We start from the raw sequence: 18,319 nt of genomic DNA on the forward strand, positions 1-18,319 counted from the left end.
GTTTTTTTGCACTCCACAGCACCCTGGGTTAGACAATGGCGATATGCAAATCAGCTCTGACCCTGTGCCCCATGGGAACAGTCCAGTCCGAACTACAAAAGCCATGTCCTTCCCAGAACGGAATCAAGCATCCGAGGACCGGACCGGTTTCGAGGTAACACCTCTCATCAGCCCGGCTAGCTTGACTCCAGTGGTGTGGAGTGCCTGGGACCCACGTCTGAGCATCCCCAGCGCACTTATGGCGGCAATTGCAAACAAAACAGGTGATGGACAGAATGTGGATCAATGTCACACATTCACCCCAGTCCAAAGATCTGGGCCCAAATCCATCGTTTTTTTGCACTCCACACCACCCTGGGTTAGACAATGGCGATATGCAAATCAGCTCTGACCCTGTGCCCCATGGGAACAGTCCAGTCCGAACTACAAAAGCCATGTCCTTCCCAGAACGGAATCAAGCATCCGAGGACCGGACCGGTTTCGAGGTAACACCTCTCATCAGCCCGGCTAGCTTGACTCCAGTGGTGTGGAGTGCCTGGGACCCACGTCTGAGCATCCCCAGCGCACTTATGGCGGCAATTGCAAACAAAACAAGTGATGGACAGAATGTGGATCAATGTCACACATTCACCCCAGTCCAAAGATCTGGGCCCAAATCCATCGTTTTTTTGCACTCCACACCACCCTGGGTTAGACAATGGCGATATGCAAATCAGCTCTGACCCTGTGCCCCATGGGAACAGTCCAGTCCGAACTACAAAAGCCATGTCCTTCCCAGAACGGAATCAAGCATCCGAGGACCGGACCGGTTTCGAGGTAACACCTCTCATCAGCCCGGCTAGCTTGACTCCAGTGGTGTGGAGTGCCTGGGACCCACGTCTGAGCATCCCCAGCGCACTTATGGCGGCAATTGCAAACAAAACAGGTGATGGACAGAATGTGGATCAATGTCACACATTCACCCCAGTCCAAAGATCTGGGCCCAAATCCATCGTTTTTTTGCACTCCACACCACCCTGGGTTAGACAATGGCGATATGCAAATCAGCTCTGACCCTGTGCCCCATGGGAACAGTCCAGTCCGAACTACAAAAGCCATGTCCTTCCCAGAACGGAATCAAGCATCCGAGGACCGGACCGGTTTCGAGGTAACACCTCTCATCAGCCCGGCTAGCTTGACTCCAGTGGTGTGGAGTGCCTGGGACCCACGTCTGAGCATCCCCAGCGCACTTATGGCGGCAATTGCAAACAAAACAGGTGATGGACAGAATGTGGATCAATGTCACACATTCACCCCAGTCCAAAGATCTGGGCCCAATTCCATCGTTTTTTTGCACTCCACAGCACCCTGGGTTAGACAATGGCGATATGCAAATCAGCTCTGACCCTGTGCCCCATGGGAACAGTCCAGTCCGAACTACAAAAGCCATGTCCTTCCCAGAACGGAATCAAGCATCCGAGGACCGGACCGGTTTCGAGGTAACACCTCTCATCAGCCCGGCTAGCTTGACTCCAGTGGTGGGGAGTGCCTGGGACCCACGTCTGAGCATCCCCAGCGCACTTATGGCGGCAATTGCAAACAAAACAGGTGATGGACAGAATGTGGATCAATGTCACACATTCACCCCAGTCCAAAGATCTGGGCCCAAATCCATCGTTTTTTTGCACTCCACACCACCCTGGGTTAGACAATGGCGATATGCAAATCAGCTCTGACCCTGTGCCCCATGGGAACAGTCCAGTCCGAACTACAAAAGCCATGTCCTTCCCAGAACGGAATCAAGCATCCGAGGACCGGACCGGTTTCGAGGTAACACCTCTCATCAGCCCGGCTAGCTTGACTCCAGTGGTGTGGAGTGCCTGGGACCCACGTCTGAGCATCCCCAGCGCACTTATGGCAAGGGCAACAGGGTCAGAGCTGATTTGCATATCGCCATTGTCTAACCCAGGGTGGTGTGGAGTGCAAAAAAACGATGGATTTGGGCCCAGATCTTTTGACTGGGGGAATGTGTGACATTGATCCACATTCGGTCCATCACTTGTTGTTTTTGCAATTGCCGCCCTAAGTGCGCTGGGGATGCCCAGACGTGGGTCCCAGGCACTCCACACCACTGGAGTCAAGCTAGCCGGGCTGATGAGAGGTGTTACCTCGAAACCGGTCCGGTCCTCGGATGCTTGATTCCGTTCTGGGAAGGACATGGCTTTTGTAGTTCGGACTGGACTGTCCCCATGGGGCAACAGGGTCAGAGCTGATTTGCATATCGCCATTGTCTAACCCAGGGTGGTGTGGAGTGCAAAAAAACGATGGATTTGGGCCCAGATCTTTTGACTGGGGGAATGTGTGACATTGATCCACATTCGGTCCATCACTTGTTGTTTTTGCAATGTAAAACAGGGGTGCCAGAGGGTGTCAAAGTCAAAGTGACACCCCCTGCACCCTTGCAAAATTCGGTATTTACCGATTCGGTAAATACCGAATCGGTATTTGATATTGAATCCTTTGGGCTTCAAGGCCCATAGGATTCAATAGCAAATACCGATTCGGTATTTACCGAATCGGTAAATACCAATTTTTACAGATTCAGTAAAATTAACCAAATTGGTACCTACATTAGAAATACCTACTCTTAATTACCGAATCGGTAAAATTCGGTAATTAAGAGTCGGTATTTCTGATTTTGCTACATCTGGCCCTATATTCTTTATACAGATTGGCCTTTCTGTGCCTTGCTGATATTCTGAAGGGTGATACCAGATCAGCACACATAATAATAAAATTGCTCTTGGATTTATGATGGAGAGCTAATATTGAAGTATTCTATAAATTATGCACAAAGGTTAATTATTACATTGAAACGCTTAGGCTTACTTTTAAATTCTGTTGCTTCTCACCATTAAAAACCCATAAATGCTTGGATTTTAGCTACAAAGGGTTAGAATCATAGTCAGAAAATGGTGGGAAAGCTTTGAGATATCTCTTCCCTAGGACTACCCAGAAGTGGAGAGCCATCAGTGCCTCTAAATTCAGTGGGTGGCTGTGTGGTATGAATGTATGCATACTCCTTCAGTATTCGGACAAAATATTGAGTAAAACATATCAAGATGCAGAAATATCAAATTTTTAACATCATTATCCACACATATCATCATGCAGGAATAACATTAACAAGAATATCGATTTTGTAAGCTAAGTAATATTGTTGGTCAAAATATCTATGTTATCAATTTTGTTGTTAATATTGATGTAAACAATATATGTATTGTTAACACCTTCAGCGTGGCGCAAATTTTCGTGCTGTGTTGAAGGTTCTAAAAACGGGCGTGGTCGTGACGGAACGGTTCCATCATCAGCACAGCCCAACCGACGCTGATGACGGAACCGTTCCGTCATAAGCATCGAAGGGGTTAATATCGTTTACAAAAATATTGGGTGGGAAGTTAAGAAATCATTTTTGATAAGAAAATATTAATTTGTTATTAATTAATTTAATATTAATGATTAATGATTAATTATTTAATTGATAATTATGTAAATTATGAATGTATCTTTTTTGTTAAGTAATATTTTAGGTGTGTGTTGTTTAGTTTATAGAGGTATAGAGGAGACGTTATTTAAGTAATGATACCTTTAAAATGATTATTAATTTAGTAAAATTTTTGTTATTTATTGTGTAGTGTGTTAATTTTGTTATGCTCCTTAATTTCAATTTCGCTTTAGTTGTTGGCTGCAATGATTGTGAGAATATAGTGTGGCATTTGAATGAAATTAATATTATTTGTCTTAATTGATAATTAATAATAATAATGTAATTTGTTAAATTTTTGTTAAAATGTAGACATATCAATCTCCAATTTAAATATTTATCTTTTTTTTGTTATTTAATAGAGTTGTTACTATATGTGATTTGTTTGACCTAAAATCTCTCTCTCTACTGCTGTACCGACTTAAGTGGGAATAGGAAATTCTACCCCTCCCTAGTGCAACGCTTTCCTTACTGTTGCACAGACTGGAGTGGGAATAGTGAGTTTTACCCCTCCATAGTCCAAGGCTTTCCCTACTGTTGCACAACCTGGAGTGGCAATAGTAAATACTACCCCTCCTGAGTCTAACACTTTCCCTACAGTAGAAGTAGTAAATTTGAACCCCCTCCCCTGAATTAAAGGTTTTCTCCACAGTTGCACAGACTGGTGTGTGAATATTTAATTTAACCCCTCCTGAGTTAAAAGCTTTCCCTACTGTTGCGCATATTTGGAGTGGGAATAGTAAATTGTACCGCTCTTGAGTCCAACACATTCCCTACTGTTGCACGGACTAAAGTGGGAATAGTAAATGTAACCCCTCCTGTGTCCAAATAAAATAAACCTAAGGTTCCTCATCAATTATGTGTTCAATTCTGCCCCAGTGGCATATTACTCAATCGGGCTTAACCAGTATATCTGTCATTATACTATGCATGAATGGCACATAATGAATAATATGAATGAACAAACATCTGATACTGATACATTACCAAATTGACAGTAATTATAATCAACATTGATAAATAATCAAATGATCTTTGCCTCATAGTATAACACCTCAGTCGGCTGACATTCCCTTATTAACATGAGTATCCTGTACTGCAATATTAAGCCTTGATTTGCACACTGCGTCATAATTTGTATCATAGCTCAAATTGTAAAATATAAAGCACCATATCTGTTGTCTGGTACTCTGCACTTTTTAATTATTATTTTTTATGGTCCAGGTTTGATTTCTTGTTATAATGCTTTTCTTTCTGTAAATAATGCTTCTCAGCTGGACCTTTGTAGTGTGAAAAATACAAGGAAGCCAAATGAAAAACTGTCAGTGTTGTGAAGAAAAATTTAAAACCAAAAAATGCTTTCAGAAGTCTAGGTGCATAAAGAATTATGTATATAGTGTGCATGGGGAATACTTAGGATACAGCTAAATACCCCTGCAAGTACCATATTGTAGATAAATATATTCCCCCCAAAACAAGCTAATTCCTCATCGGAATTCAGACCATGTGGTACTTTTGTGTCAAGCTCGAGTATGTATCTCAATTCCAACTGGCACCATTTCAGAATACTATCCCCTCCCCTGGTGATCTGAACAACACAGTCTACTACACAGAAGTGGCTGGAAACATAGTACTTCCTAAATAAGCTTTCTTGCATGGACAGGTCAGTGCATACACACAAAAATCCGATAGGCATGTCAAATGTGTTGCAATCACTCTAAAAGTGTTGGTGCTAGGAGAAAATATTTTCTTTACATTGACACTAAACTTGCAGGCCTTGCATGACATGCAAGTATAAAACCCCTGTGTGGAGCTAACATTGGATCTGGTCTCAGTTATTTCACTGTTGCATAACTTATCTTCTAAGGAATCCCCTTTCCTATAAGTGATGCTCGGATAGTTTCCCAATGCATCCACTAGGGTGGCCTCTGTTTTCAAAATATTCCAATATTTAACAAAACCTTTTCTGATCTCATGTGAGGTAGCATTGTATGTTGTAGTAAACCTAATCTGATTGTTTGATGAGGAACCTTAGGTTTATTTTATTTTATATGGAACGTATTAATGTTCCTGTTTTAAGGCTCATATCCTTAAATGTAATGCAATAGTTATTGAGAAACTATGATTGGTTTCCATTATAAGTAAATGTGTTTAAAAATCTTCTCGATTGGAATTGAATGCACGCTTTAGCACTAAAGAATAAGTGGATACATGAACATCAGAAGAAGTTACTGGTTTATATCTTTTAAAAGTCCATTCATGATGAATTAAGGATGTTATTGTGATACGATTATGTATAATCCTAGACCAACCTGTGATACACACCAAAAGTTATCGCATGGGCTTTTATTTTGCTTTTTATCATTGTTGTTGTGCTCATTAAAAGATGGCCACCAAATATGTAACCAGCAAAACTATGCAGAAGTCCTCTTTTCATGTTGTTTAAATCACTATTGTATTTAATTCATGCCGTAAAAGGTCTTATTTTACCTGTGAGCAAGGTGTGCAGATGCCAAAAAGCATTGGGTTTGTCCGGCTATGACAATAAATCTCTCTGGAATTCGCAATTGAGGTATCTGGAATTTATCTTGGTGGGAGTGCGCACCTTGTAGCGTTTTGCCGCTTATTAGTCAGAAAGTATTTGATACAGTGTTTCCTCATACCCTGGTGCGCACCATAGCTGCTGGATCCCGGCACTTATGAGGATGGTGGTGTGTGTGGGTGCATGTGCGTGTGTGTGTGCGTGTGTGTATGTGTGTATAATAATATGGAATCTTTTATGTGCAACTCATCGAGATGCACAGTACCTTGATATATTCATAATAAATCTCAAGACCTATGTGTTCAATTAAAACATTAATTGTTCCCATGTTTGGTGAGGCCTTTGCTTTCACTCTGTATTATCTCTGAGCCCTTTCCCATAACTTCTTCCCTTCCCATGAATCTTGAAATTACCATTTCTGACTGCATGAAAATCTTACAAAGGAACAATAAAATAAATTCCTTCCTTAACAGAACGTATCACAATCCCCTCATTATTACAACTGAATTATTATATTAATGAAAACTTTTCAGTTTTCAATGTCAGACATCAAATCTACTTTCAAGGAGGCAAGGTGATCCCTGACATGGATGTATACCTCCTCATGCAGGAAACTTTATGGCACATGCAATAGCCTCCTTGATGGATTTTTGTTCAATTTAATCTCACTGACCTACAAAGTCCTCAAAAGTCGTTCAAAAGTTTGCTGGGTGGGCATTTTGTTATTCACTTTGTCATTAAAGACTACAGAATACTTTAGGCTAACAATCATGATATTCAGCATCTGCTGTGCAGCTGAATGCCTTTGCCAATTTGTGTGTCCTATCTTCCCAAAACATACTCTTCTGACCTTTAACATCGAGTTGTCAAGACCCCACCTATGTTTAAACTCCTGTGTTTGCTATTTGACATATTTGAGAACCTCACTATAAAAGATAGTTACTGCAGACTTTCAAAAGCAAAGTTTTGATATTTCCAACCCCCCTATCAAGCATTTTATGCCACATCCCACTGCTATAACCATTCCATTCAAGGCATTGCAAAGTTCCCAATAAAATTAGATAATCTGCCAAACATTCCCATCCAAACCGACAGAGCTACTGCAAAGTCTTATAGAGCTACAGCCACAATTGCCGTCAGCCTCAACCAATTGACTTTTCAGATTGAATATAGAAAGGTTATGGTAAAGGTTCAAACTAAGTCAATGCTACCTTTGATATGTCTTACTAGTAACTGAATAAAATGAGTAAACACCACTCAGTGGTGGATTTAGTATGCATGTGACCATTGCTAAGTTAGTAAGTAGGAGGTTCACTGTTCAAACCTCATACCGCTCGAAGTAATGCCATTCTTTTTACTTAGACGGAAATTGTGTTTTCATTTCAGTAACTACAAGTCTTTTCAGCTCATTTCTGTGAGAAAGTGAAACTGACAGATCAATCCTATACCAGACCGCTAGTTGAATACCTTCAGATTATATTTCAATTGATCAATTTTCATAACATGTGCGTTAACATTTGGCTAACATCACCGCATGTTCACTTTATTAACTTGAAGCTCATTTCATAGTCTGCTGCTCATGTTCTTAACATATGTTATCCTACCATTTACGGATCTATAATTAGAAAACTCACACAAGATCATCATATTTAAATACAAAACAGTGAATGATATGTTTAAAGCAGGGTAGTGCATTTAAAAGAAATATAATATTTGGAATGTGTCATTAAAAGAGAACATAAGCACAACAGTGCTAGCAGTTATGAAAAAGAAAACAACATTGTTTTAATGTTTTAATTGAAAGTCTTTGGGGATTTCTTGATTAGATTTCATAGGAGAAATTTGCAGATGCCTCTAGGCTCATATGCTAATATTGAAATGCTTGAATAAAACATATACATTAAGGATATATATCTATATATTTGTATTGAACAAGAATTCAGTTGTGCATATAACAGCCACACATTCAAATGTCACAGTGAAATAACAAAACAAAGGTTTAGTGCAAGAGGATTTTGCAGACTACTGAACATCACAAAAGTGATGTGATGATAAAAATGCAAAATTGTTGATCTTCTCATAAATCAGTTAGACACACGAGCACATGCCCTGAAGGTAAACAGTATTCACATAAATGTACTGTTGTTCCCTCTCTGCCATCCCTCCTCGACATTTCTCACTCTCATAGTATCTCTCTTTCTCTATCCCTCTCTGTCCTCTCTCTGCCTCTTTCACTTATATTTCTCTTTCTCATATCTTCCATTTTGCCTGTATTTTCATTTCTCTATCTCGGGAATATTTGTATTTGTATAGGAATTTAACATATTGATAATTACACTTTTTTCCACACTGGCCTATATTTGATGTCTTTTAATAAAAACTTGAAGTTACTCAATTCTTTGGCTGCATACAGAGACCCCCAGTGTTGCACCTCACCTCTTGCAGGAAACATGTCTGTTGATAACAGATACAGTACTTTTTCATAATTAATAGCTTTACTGTAACAAAACATAAAATAATTGTAAATGAAACCTTTCAATGGACATCAGGGAGAAACATATTTCTTTGTCCACTGTTACCGATTAAAATTCTGCACCTGCCTCTCTTGCAGCTGCTTCTTATGATAGCCATTTGTAAGCCACTCCCTCACTGATCATCTTTGATGACAGCATAGAGGATGTGTCAGGATTTTCAGGGCATGACCACGGTAATAAATATACCTTCCAAACGTGGAATGAGATCAAATCCAACTACCTGTCTCTGCCCAAAAGGTACAGAGAATTTGGGGGACAGGGTACTTGGTTAGTAAAGAATCTGTAGACATGACAATCCTATCCAAGACTTAACCTGCATAGAATTTGAAGACATTTTTAGTCAGGGGTTGCTGTGAGGAAAGGTAATGTCAAGTAATGCCTCCAGGAAGTGAGGCAAAGGCAAGATGCAACACCAGAGCAGGTACTTGTACTTTTTACTGTTGCACTACCTAACAAAGTAACAGTATCTTTTGATGCAAAATGCTCAACCTCACTCACTTAACCCATTCGATGCTCATGACGAGCTCAGCTCGTCATGAGGCACAGTTGAGCTGTGCTGATGACGAGCTGAGCTCGTCATGAAACCATAGTATTCAATGAAGGTCAGCACAGGAGGGGAAAATGCACAGCAGCCAAGGTGTTAAACATTAATATGAGAGGAAAATGAGATTCCACAAAAAATGTAAATGTAAATGTAAATGTAGTGTATTTATATAGCGCACTTCTACCCGGAGGCCTCGTAGCGCTGTATTCATACCGCTGTGGAACCCATCCTGGCTTTCCTGTGAAATGTCCACTCCTGGGCAACCCCAAGGTGAAGCCAGGCATCCACAGCGCTGCCGGGGCCGTTGTGGAGATTAAGCAAGCTATTGCCCAGAGTCACAGAGTGGGACCCATGATTAGACTAGGCACCGAGGCGAGAATTATCAGGTCCGGGGAAATTGAGTCCAAGAGCCGCCGAGGCGGGAATTGAACCCTTGTCCCGGGCCAGACCTCTGCATCAGGGTCTGCCGCTCTAACCATTGAGCCACGCTTCTCCACTAAATAGGCCTTTAGTGTTGAGACAGCCCAGCCTCATGTAACATTTACTCTGCTTGTCTGTCAGTCACTCTAAAAATGTATTACGGCCACCAGTTTTCCTATAATGTAGCCCTACTTTAGGTTTTGCTATATGTTTGACAGTGTTTCATAATGTTATGGAAATCTACAAAATGTACAAAATGGAATTAGACAATGAAGCTATAGCAGCTATGTGTTAATGATTATAAACACCATATGAATTACTGGCAAAGTTGGACTTAAGTCGTGATACCATAAATTACTGGGCCCATATTTGGAGGAACGATTGAATAATTGAAATCAGATATTTGTTATATATTTTTTATATTATGAACGCTTGAAAAAAATGTTACATAGAAAAGTTCTTATAGGCAGCTTCGTTTTAGTGTGAGATAACGATGGACAGCCTCATTGACTGGAGCTGGTGCCGAGTGAGGTGAGGTCAATTACTCGTAATCTCAGGATGTCCTATACATCTTGTAGATACAGAGGAGCAGAATAAGAGAACAAGGGTATAGTGAACCCATACCGTATGTATATTTAGAATAGAGAATTGATTTTCACGTTAAAAGTATTGCAGTAGCAAAGACATTTTTGGTGAGGTACTGAAGAAAGACGGGGACAGTTGTCCATTTGGCTGAAACATGTCGACCATTCATCAGCAGTGAACCCTTTGACATGCTGTTTTTATGCACAATTTTTACGTAGGAATGCATCTGAGGTCATTAAAAAGAAAATATTTTTTCTTCACTTGCAAATCCTATTTTGACTATACACTTTTCTACTTCTCGCACTGCACTTTTCTAATTGGAACTACCCCAAGGGGCCAAATACAAGCTCTAAAACTTCCTCTACACTCTCTTTTCCTTTGATAAGACCCAACAGAGGATACAACTTACTCAGCATTCCTCGGTGATTCGCGAGGAAGGAGAGGAGGTTGGTTGGAACACCAAATGATGACACTGGTCACTTTGGTGAATGATGGGACTACAACAATCCTGAATGGGTCCTACCTTTTCATTAATCTCTATATCTTGTCTTGATCCTTTTTGGTTACACTCAGTTTGATAGCATCTTTTGTGCACTTTGTTCTAGAAATGTATCTAGATTAGCAGCTGGTTTTATAGACCACTGAATATTCGTATTGTTTTTAGGATATAATATGTACCATTTATTAAACGCCTCTGATTTTGCATTTATTATTAACTTTTTCTTCATCAAATAGTTTAACAATGGGAATGTTTGAAGTGGAGTACGACACAGTTAAACTGATCTCAAAAAGATAATTAGATCAGAAAAACCAACAATTTGATTTGCATTTTTCCTACTGATTCTCAGATTCCAATGAGAACCACAATTGTGAGACCATGGGCGATCAGTGTAGGCTCGCCGACGGAGTGCTGCGGGCGGTGGGTCAGGGCGGGGGAGGGGCAGGGTGGTGGGTAGTGGACTCCGACATACGGAGTTAAGTAAGTAAATGAATAAATAAAACAATTTACATTGCGCGCGCTGCCTCGTCATCTTGTTGATGCAGCGCAAGCAATGTAAATTGTTTTATTTTCTTTATGTACTTGCTTTACTCCATTCGGCGTGATATGTTGGAGTCCACTACCTCTCCACCCTGCCCCTCCCCCGCCTCACAGCACTCTCTCTGCGAGCCGCCACTGTGGGCGATTAAAAAGAAATGAAATGGAGTGCAGGTAGGCAACAGCTAGGGACACACAGTTATTTTCTTCCTAGCTAATTCTTAACTGAACATACAATTATAACAATATTTTAGATTTTTTAAGAAACTTGAAGTTACCCCTATGATTGTGAGTGCTGTTTTTACCAGTGGCCTTTGCCCAACACACAATTAAATCCGGAGGAAGTGCTAACACATTTGTGTGCTTCATTTCTATGTGCTTCATTTTTAGCTCTGGCTTGACTGTACAGCCATTCATAAAAACCAGTTGTTAACAGTTTAAAAAAATATATACATAGAGAGTCTTCTGGTTCAGCCCAGAGGAGTATTGTCTCTCAACGAATTCATGGGCTTTAGTGTACCATTTGCCCTCCTCTGGAGTGCTTACATTGCAATGCAGGAAGACTATTTCACATCTTAAAAGTAAAATGGCTGATCACACATTACATTATCTATCCCATTGATACATCATATTAACAAAATAAACTTTTCATTGGTTTTTTGCTAACTTCAGCAGACTTTTTAAAATATTTTCGTCAGTACTCAAAATGTAAGCCAGACCTACTGACCTTGTCAAAGTTTGTTCTCTTTCTATTTAGAGCTCATTGATTTAGTATTTGATCTATGATCACTAACTAAATAAATATTTCAATTGATTGGCAGAGATAGCCGCGCGACTCCCTTCCTCGCGGTTGACGCTGCTCAATACCGTCTACAAACAAAGAAAGGCAAGCTAGGCGGAGTGATTACAGGCTAACAACGCTGCTGCGCTTGGAGCCCGGCCCACTGCCTCTTCAGCCAGCTTTTCAATTGCTGAAATGTTTAACCCCTTTCCAAGAGGCAATAAACGAAAGGTCCAGCTCTTGAAATTGGAGGTCAATTAGATACTTAATGATGAAGCATATCTTTAAATATATTTCTGCTATTATTATCCCAGCAAAAAATTAATTAACCAGGTCAGGCTGGCCATGAAGGCTAATGTGGAATGTAATTATTCCTGATCTTTGGACATGGGAGGCCCATAAAGACATAGCCCTTATTCAGCGCGCTTGAGTGTGTGAATTTTCAGCGATTAATCAAGCGTGAGATGAGGCGAGGGGGATATTGTATTCAGCGTCCTGCTCTGAGCTTCCTGTGGAGAAAGGAATCTCCAGGCTGAAGGCCTGCTCTCTTCGAATGTAGTGACGTAAGAACTGCCCCACTATCATGCACCTTCAGGGCAAAAAGCAGTGCACTGGCAGCACGTGGCGGGGGGAAGAGGGGGAAGTCTCCTGCCACCTGTTACTTCACAGAACATATTTAAATGTGAAAGACACCTCCTTAAGTCACTCTGCACATCCGCCCCCTTCTAAGCCTAAAAAGGGAGATTTAACATCATCACATTAATCCATAGTACTCACGTATTATTCTCATCAAAATTTCAGAATATTGTCAATGTCAGTGTGAATTCAATGTGTTTTTGTTTTTATCAGACTAAAGGAGAAACTCGTAAAAGACGTTTAACAATCGGGCGTATGACTCACTGTTATGGTTCCATGATGACTTTTAATTTGCTTGGCGTTAGTGACAGGTGTTAAAATTTGCATTCGTTTTGATGGAAATAAACTGTAAAACTGTTTTACCTTTTGATGGTGGAGACCATATAATCACGATTTTAAATTTAGTTGTTATTAATTTGCATAGGTGCTTAATTTCCTAATTCTATGATATTGTGAGCATTTCAGCAAAGAAATAACGTATATGATTTATGAAGTACCAATAAATCAAATGAATGATAAGGGCTCAAAAACATATTTCATTAAACTAAAAGAGAAACCACAAAGCAAGAAAATACCGAGTCACGGTCACAAGACACAACAAAAAAGAGAGAAAATTAACAGAAGTATATTGAACATTAAAGTTTCCAGACTAAAATGCTCTATGCTAGTACGCCCACGCCGGCAACACATCTATCTCCAATAGGCAGTGTCTCTGGTTTTATTTTATGCAATTGTGTTGTTGTGGCGTTTTTTGCATAATTATGTATATGCTGCATTTTCCACAAAATCCATTATCGGCAGCATAATAAGCAAATTTTAACATATAAACATTTGTTTCTAGCTCAGACGGTTCAAACATTACTAAAAACGCACAGACGTGTTTTGCTATGCAGTGGAAGGCCCTTTGCAAAGGTTGACTGATCACCTTTCTGTTGTTACGTTTGGGTGTTAAACTCATACTAACGAGGTGCCATTTATGCCCAGACAGTGTTAACAAGTGTAAAAATGACAAAAAAAGGAATATTATCAGAAAATATGCCATGGTATGCCAAATAATTTGCCGTTTCTTGCCGCATAATTAAGTCAACCCTGCTGCATAATTTGAGCCTCCAATTACCACATAATTCCAGTGGCCCTCCCAATAGATGACAATCTATACTGACCAGCTAGTAAAGGTGAGTATAAAACAGTTTCCTGAATGTATCATATTATGCTTATCTCTGAAGAACAAGAGACATTTCACTCTATTGGGTCTCACACATTACCGATAGATGGTAATGCCAGTACCATAATAGAAGTCAGAAAAAATGTCTCTCCACCTCTCTGGGTGGACTGTCTACACTATGCCAACAGGTGTCTTCTAAATTCCTACTTCTGGAGGCTCTGTGGCACCTTCTGCAGAGACGTAGTGTTTCTTCTGCGCCTTCCCTAAGCCATTGGGGTTCTTAGAGAGATCTACCAATTCCCCCTAAAAAGCCAGTAAAACAAAGGTTTATTTATCAACAGTTTGGTATTATTGCCTTTGTATCTAGAGACGTGAAGATTATGGGGAGATTGGATTTGCAGGTAACTAGCCGGCATGCCTACGAGGTCCCCACCAACCATGTGCCATTCTGCAGACTTGACAGGCTAAGGCTTCCAAGAGCTCCTGTAGCAGGGCTAGTACCACGGTGCCAGGGTACATGTAATAGCAAGTCTGCACCTCCTAGTGATTACCCGTGGTACTGGCCATCCCCTAATACCAAATGAGTGAAAAAGAGGTGCATGGACAAATTTGAGAAATATTTTCCTTTTTTGGTGTTTGAATTTAAATTGGATTGAACAAATAGCAATTGATTCTATAATCTCGCTGGGAGCATATTTTGAGAATTCCACAGATCAGATATGGCCGTTCCCTGAGATACCTTTGTGATCTAGGCAGACTGAAAGAGGTCATGTCTAGTAAACGAGCTGAAAAATAACAAATAAAGGAGAGAGGGAGAGAGAGAATATTCACGTGGATTCGTTCTCCCTGGCTCATATGAATAAACAATAAGAATCCACCTATAAGTGATAAAAAGTCATTGGTAAAAGTGCTCCTACGTAGCCGTAGGTAGCAGCACGCCGCATCCCGTAGAGGGGTGCGAAGACCCCAATGATGAAGCATGACACCAAGGCTCCTTTTGGTGTGTGAGGGGTATTTTAAAAACACTATGTTCTCCCCACCACTGTAGGGAGTATGTATCACTCATAGGTGGATTCTTATTGTTTATAGTAAACGAGCTGATCAGTTGATGGCTGCATGGAGTGTCCAAAATGGGTCCAGCAGACGTGCCGGATTTTCTGGATCACACCTGACCGTGTACATGAGTTATATTTAGTTCAATTGTATGTAAATTTTATCTTACACACTTAGCCTGACAGCCTAGCATTAATCCAACAACCCTGGACCTACATTGGACACCCCTTGTTCTATGTCTTGGAAAATATGGGCATTTTGAAAGACCAAACTAGGTATTTTGTTAATCAAAGCTGATGCCATATTCAGGTACAGAGTTGCCAGATCACCAAATCTCCAATTTAATAAGAGCAAGAAGATTTTTTAGTCAAATGTTTCTGAACTCATGTAGCTGGACGTCGTTTCTATTAACATATTTTTGCTTCATTATTAGGAGTGAATGAAAACGGATATGAACAGTTATGGGAATCTCTACTCTCATTACACTTTCTCCTGGTGTTTCTTTTATTCCATGCTCGGTTCTCCATCACCTGCGTTTACATGTAAAATATGTTTGAGGCATAACAAAAAGGTGTGGGTTGAACTGCCAATCTCATTTTCTCAATTTTGGCTGGAAACCCCCTGTTTTTGCCAAATTATGGGTTAACAAGCCCCTCAAAGTGAGTGTTGAACAGATCAGCATTGCACAATTTCACACTTCGAGTCTAGGGGCATATTTACAAGAACTGACACATCGGTGCATCAGATTTCTTGCGCCTGCCGCAGATGTCCTAATGACACCATGAATGTGCTGTATTTACATTACAGTGCACCATGGCGCAATGATTCACGATGCGTCAGAAATTCATACTCATCTTTTGGTGCTAAAGTGACGCATTGCGGAAGTTGGTCAGAAGACTGACGCAACCCCAGCTATGCATCAGAACACAGAGGCGAGACCAATGTTAAAAGCCCTGCGTCGATCCTTCTGCCGGGTTTGAGAAGGGGTATGGATTTTTATGCAGTCAAGTCGCAGAGTGACAAAGTGAAAAGTTGTAAATTTCACTACGTCAGTTCTACATGGCTTTAAAATGGAAACGCTTACCCTGCATACAATATACCTGGTGCAGGTATAATTTGACGCAGATCTCGATAAACTGATGTTTTGGTCCCAATGCTTCAGTTTGCAAATATGGAGCAGTGTGGGGCACTGATTGCGCCGCCGCTGCATGAAAAAAATATACACAGTGCTAGCTCCTTGTAAATGTGCCCCAAGGTTTTTCCACCTTCTGGGAGAGTGGGTGGAAGATACAGATAAAAATTGGGTAAGAGACAGAAATGAAGATGTATATTCGTCAACAAAATAAATAGTGTAAATGGGGAAAGTATGGGAGTGCATACAAGTACAAAAAGAAAAATATCAAGCAAATCTACAGGATAAAAATGGGCAAAATTAGAAAGTGATTTTGTTCTCCAATCGCTGAGTCGTTTGGAAACTGTCAGAAAAATGGACACCTTTGGACATTAGTTTGGAAACTGTCATAAAAATGGACAAAATTAGAAAGTGATGTTTGTCTTCTATTTCTTAGTATACAGGGAACAGAAGTGTTTGGAAACTGTCAGTTGCAAAACATGCAAAAAAATGAAACACTGCCTTGCTCAATGTCCTTCTCAGTGATAGGAGTGACAGAAAGCTGTGATTTACAGGTTCCTTCACAAATCCTGCATTGTACGACGACTGGGTTACCAGGTTTACAAGTGCTCTACATTTTGGTGGAAAATCTCAGTTTTCTGGCATTAACCTGCACACACATAATAAATATGAGGACAGCATGTCTTTGAATAATATTTTCCTAGACATGGGTTGATGCAAAACGTGGAACGCAGATCTGATAGTTACAGTGGTTTGGCGTGTAAATTAAACCGTAAGAGTGCTATTAAAATCTACATGGCATTGGATGGTGGCTGTGAGCTCCAGAGAAAGGTACTTTGGCCGCGTGCCACCTCTTGGCACATGAGCCACGGTGGAGCAAGGATACTTAGGAAAGGCCCGCCTGAGGGGCGGAGAATGCATGGGCGACCCTATCCAAATAGGTGAATTAGGAGGGTGCCTTGGGCTCAAAGTTTAGTTGGAGATACATTTTAATTTAAAAAAATAAAATGAAAAAAATGGCGGTAGATACTTTGCTGAGAGAAAATCTGAGAGCATCTGAGAAGAACAGTGGGTAAGGAGCTATCCTTATCAGGGTTCACAGGAAAGCATGTTGCTCTATCTACAGCCACCACAAGATTAAATATAACATTATATTGTTCCCTTCAAGAACTCAAATAAGCCCAAAATTACAATCAAAGTGCCATGTAGACACACAGTTCATGTAGCACAATGAGGGTCCAAGCACAGTGCAACACACATGCCCAAAAGAACTCATGGTTTTATGTGCAAAGCATAAGCCCATGGATATAAAATAATCATATTCACATAACGTGACTACAGTATGATACACACTCTATGTGCACACACTCTCTTGAAATTTAGGCACACGTGACTCATTCAGCACTACATATGTTTGATTCATGAGCTCACCAGGATACATCTAGCATGATGCACATCTCAAAAATAAAATGTATGCACATAGTGCATAATTCAGAAAGGTGATGCAGCTTACTAAAGATATACTTATAATTACAGATGACAGTACTGTTTCACCCTTGACTGCTGGGGCATTCATATAGTGGAGGTCCTTCATCTGCAAGGTGTGGTGAGCAGGCATGTGCAAGGTGGGGTGTTCAACTAAGCAAAAAGGGAATAGCAGCAGTGTGTCACCTCTACCACAGGAATGGGCCGGGACAGCAAAGCTTTGTCATGCAGCAAACTCTGTGGCTAGCCCCGTTGGTGCTCTACAAAGATTGTCCCCAGAGCCTTTTTTTAGGGGCAGGGTAGAACACTAGAGCGGTCAGTCACAATGCCAAGGAACTGCAGTGGGGTGTTGTACCCACGGAGGAGCCCTCTAGTCCCGGAAATCTAGGGAAGCCTCACCAATGGACATTGTGTAACAAAGGGTGCTAGCTTTGATGCTTTGCAAAAATGCACTGTCTGCCTATGACATCAGATTTCAGGCCACCCCTTAAAACATTGAGGATTCCGACAGAGTCATAATCCTTGCACAAATCCCAACAGGTGATCCATACAAAATGACCCATGACTGGTAATACTGCCGATGATAGCACATTTGAGAGGATGAATTGAAACATTTACAAGTAAGTAGTAACCAAAATACCTGCTGACGTCTAACCTCAAAAAGCTCACAAAGTAATCACACTTTCCACAGCCGAGCACTGAAGAGTGTGGCACTGCTATTCAACTTCAGTGTGACAAGGCAACCGCTCAAGTAATACTGACCCATTCTAACCTGTGCTCTAATCCCTAATCCATCTAACCACAGAATCCAGCAGAGCTCGATAGATAACTATAATCATGCTTTGCTACTCACTAATTTAGTATAAAAAAGTACTCTCCAAGA

General features: G+C 40.8%; 1 protein-coding gene across 9 annotated transcripts in view; it reads right to left on the minus strand.

Moving 5' to 3' along the window:
* Window positions 1-18,319, minus strand: part of SOX6 (SRY-box transcription factor 6) — a 790,083-nt gene that overhangs the window by 263,655 nt on the left and 508,109 nt on the right. The gene's annotated exons all lie outside the window — the stretch shown is intronic.

This window comes from Lissotriton vulgaris, chromosome 2_1 (assembly GCF_964263255.1).
Source record: "Lissotriton vulgaris chromosome 2_1, aLisVul1.2, whole genome shotgun sequence".
Lineage (NCBI taxonomy): Eukaryota > Metazoa > Chordata > Amphibia > Caudata > Salamandridae > Lissotriton > Lissotriton vulgaris.